The 3,650-nt window shown below is 36.2% G+C and overlaps 1 long non-coding RNA gene across 1 annotated transcript; it reads right to left on the bottom strand.

Moving 5' to 3' along the window:
• Positions 1 to 790: 790 nt before the first annotated feature.
• LOC114579391 lies at positions 791 to 1,659 on the bottom strand. The gene is made up of 2 exons (XR_003700333.1): positions 1,318 to 1,659; positions 791 to 1,229 (listed from the first exon to the last, which is right to left on the bottom strand). It is a non-coding gene; the product is annotated as an uncharacterized LOC114579391 (long non-coding RNA).
• Positions 1,660 to 3,650: the final 1,991 nt, after the last annotated feature.

Genomic DNA, 3,650 nt, shown 5'->3' on the forward strand with positions numbered 1-3,650 from the left:
CATCTTAGCGAACCGCCCGGTTAAATAAAACCGGAGCCGGTTCGACGGTTTTACGGTCGGACCGCCGGTTCAGGCGGTTCCAAGCCGGTTGTATGCAAAAACGGTTTTATACAAATAAGTAACCGGCCGGCCGGCTGGTTCCAGGTCCAACCGGTTGAACCGGCCGGTCCGGTCCGATTTTGAAAGCCATGTTAAATTCTCTAATCTTCATGCTACAGATCACATATTGGAGTCCAGCTGACAACCATTAATAAAATAATCACTATCAGCAAACGTGGAATGCAGCTACTAACTAATCTTCTATCCTCTTTATTTATATTTGACTTTATGCCTAATTTTTAATTACTAATATATTTGTGATGATTTATATCATTAGAAATAAAATAAAAAAAATAGAACAAAATTTTCATGGTAGTTTATATTGAGCTAAGATCAGGGGTGTCAATAAGTCTAGTCGAGCTCGACTCGCGAGTCAAATCCCAACCTCGAAATCGAGCCGAGCTCAAAAGACGAGCTTGAGCTCAGCTCGTGACACTGAAAATAATCTAGCTCTTTCGCCTTCTCCCATGCTTCTGCGATCGGCCTTCGCTAGCACCACTACGGTCAACATTCGCCCGCCCTTCAGCCTTCGCACGTGCTGACGAGCCCCTCGACTAGTAATCAGGGGTCGGTCATCACCCGAGCTCCAACTTGAGCTTTAATCCAACGAGCTTAAAATGCTACTTGAGCTCGAGCTCAAAATTTAATAAGCTCGATCCGATCACTTACACCGCTAGCTGTGATTTACAAGTTTTTTTTTTTTTTAATGTAAATGTTAATGCAAAAATACCATAATGACTTCTATAGCAATTTCTTAGTTACAGTCGTCTTTTTTAATGAAAGAAAATAGCTAGTCTCTAAATTTTTTTTTCTTCTATGTTCGACTGCCAGACTTAAATTTCATGAGTGAAAAATTCAATCATGCAGAATTTTTTTAAAGTTTGTCAACTAAATTAACCAGCGAACATCTGGCAAAACAATTCGCTGGTTTTGTCTTTCTGCTCAGTGTAGCTACTTTGCCGCAGACCCAACTTCATTGTAAGCTTTTTGTTTTTCTGCCCCTCTTTATCATATCAACAAGGCGGCTCCTGGCTTCTGCCTTGTAGCCCTCTCTCTCTCTCTCTCTCTCTCCATTATATTTTATTCTCTAATTGATCAAAAATAGAGATTTCAGACACCATTAATGCAAACTGAGAGAAATGAAATGAATTAGAAGCTTTATAATCTAAGATAATTTTTGATTGGCAGCTAGGCTTTGACATATGATTAACAGCTTACTCTAGTGGCGCTCGTGAGCAGGCTACGAAGCATTGCAAGGTAAGCGTTGAAACTCTCCGGCGGCGGCGGTCGGCCTCACTGTGGCTCTTCGACGCGGCAAAGGCCTGCGCGGTTGCGCTTTACTTTCCTCTTATGCCATCTCTCTGATGTTTCTTATAAGGGTTGAACCTGTAAATATAATTACAATTGTAGTAGCAAGGTCTAGGCTTGCGGAGCAGGCGAGAGGAGAGAGAAGCACTGAAAGGAGAGAGGAGTAGTCGGGTCAAGGCCCACGTTCTGTGACCTCTCACAGATTTGCCTTTCTGCTTCTGTCTCTGCTTTCCACTTCCACGCCTCGCTACCTGCTTTCTCCAAAACCACGTAATGATTGTGTCTTGGAATACACTCTACGTCTCTCTCGCTCTATCACTTTCTCTTGGGTTTCTGCGGTGGGTATTCTCGTGTTGATATGTACAGTGATCCTTTCCCTCCCTACTAAGGAAAAATGCGTGTGAGAGAGAGAGGGCGAACGTCCGAACATCCAATTCAAATGCGTCATGTCATTCAAATGCGTCATGTTATTCAAATGCATTGTGGTCAGATGTATTTTGGTGATGTGGCGCGTCTGGATTGGTGTCCGGACAAATCCGGACACCGGGCATAATAATTTGCCGTGAGAGAGAGAGGATGAGTTTTAATTCAAGTGAGGAGATTTACATACATATTATTTTTATATCTAATACTTTAATTTTTTAATATTTTTTACCAACCACTTATAGATCAAATATGAGTGTAAGAAATGAAATATTAAAATTTATAAGATGATATGGGAGATATGAAAGAAATATAAGAATGAAATATTTAGTATTATTCTACGAGTGAGAATGTCATTCTTATTCAAGTAGTTGTTAAAATAACTTGATAAAATAATAAGAAATCACTTGCAAAAAAGAGTTGAAAGATAATTTTTAAATATTTTTTATTGACTTTATACTAAAAACATTAAATTCTAATATATTTCAAACACATTTTATACTAATATTTTTAAAATGGGGGTTAGGATGATGCCACCACAAGTAGAGTACAAGAACGCGAGAGAAGTGGGGGGTGATGATGATGAGCTCAGTACCACGCTTGGCTGACGTAGGTGGTATGAATTATCTTAGTTCATTGAGACCTCCATTTGCAGCTATGTGCGCTTAAGGATATTTAGTGCTACACTCTTCAGATCTAATTTTATTTAAATTGTTTTTTAAATAATGAGTTTATCTCATTTTATTATATAATTAAATGTAGTTAGAAATTAATGTGAAGTTAAGAATTTTGTTTTTCACACTTAGAATAATGAAAAATAATTGAATCATCAATAAATCATATTCAATTTACTTATTATAATATTTCAACAAATTAACATTTAATTAAGATAAATAAATGTTTTAACTGTTTTTACACTAATATAGTTATTCATTAAAATTCAATCAATTTTTTTTTATTGCAAGTGTTTGCATATAAAAACAATATTATGTAAAAATTATATAAAAGTCAATATAAATGTCTACTTATACATTTTTTTAATATTTTCAATTTAAAAAATAAATGATAGATATGAGTTTAATAAATGAATATAAATTGAAGATTTAATAAACTTATTGAAGTGTTTGGGATGATAATTTCAGTGTCTCATATTGTTGTTGTGGTGGTGTGGATGAGTGGATGATGAGAAGAATTTTGGAGTGTTGATGGTGATGTTGGGCAATAGTAAGGTGTCAAAAAGAGAGTGTTCGAGAGGTGCAATGTTTTAGGTTATTAATTGCAAAGGCTAGGGAAGGTGTAGAGATTGGAAATATTTTTCTTAGGATTTCGTGGTGTGTTTGAAAGGTGTTATGGAGGTTTAGGGTGGTTGGCTAATTAAGCATATAGAGGCTATAAAAATATTGATGGGGATGTTTAGATAGATTAGAGAGAGGACAAGGGTGAGGGTGGTCAAGAGCTTAAATTTCCAAAATAGAGAGCTCATTTTGCATATGATCAATCTTTAGAACATATATGAAAATATGTTGTAAAGAGTGTTAGGAGGTTTGGAAGATGAAGAAAATTACTATTAAATGTTGACATCTTCTTTTGCTTAGAAAATGCCTAGCCATAGTTTAGATTAACCTTAATATGCCTACTATTGCTTAGGCTAATTATGACATCTTATTAGGACTCATGGGATTTCCTTAGAATCCCTTAGACCCCTTAGGACCTTAAGAGAATCCAAATGACATAATTATAGTACCTACTTGGATCCTATTACTCTAACCCTTAGGACCCTTATCCTACTTTAACCCATTAGACTTAAGTTAAACACAACT

The sequence above is a fragment of the Dendrobium catenatum genome, unplaced genomic scaffold (assembly GCF_001605985.2).
Source record: "Dendrobium catenatum unplaced genomic scaffold, ASM160598v2 fragScaff_scaffold_370, whole genome shotgun sequence".
NCBI lineage: Eukaryota > Viridiplantae > Streptophyta > Magnoliopsida > Asparagales > Orchidaceae > Dendrobium > Dendrobium catenatum.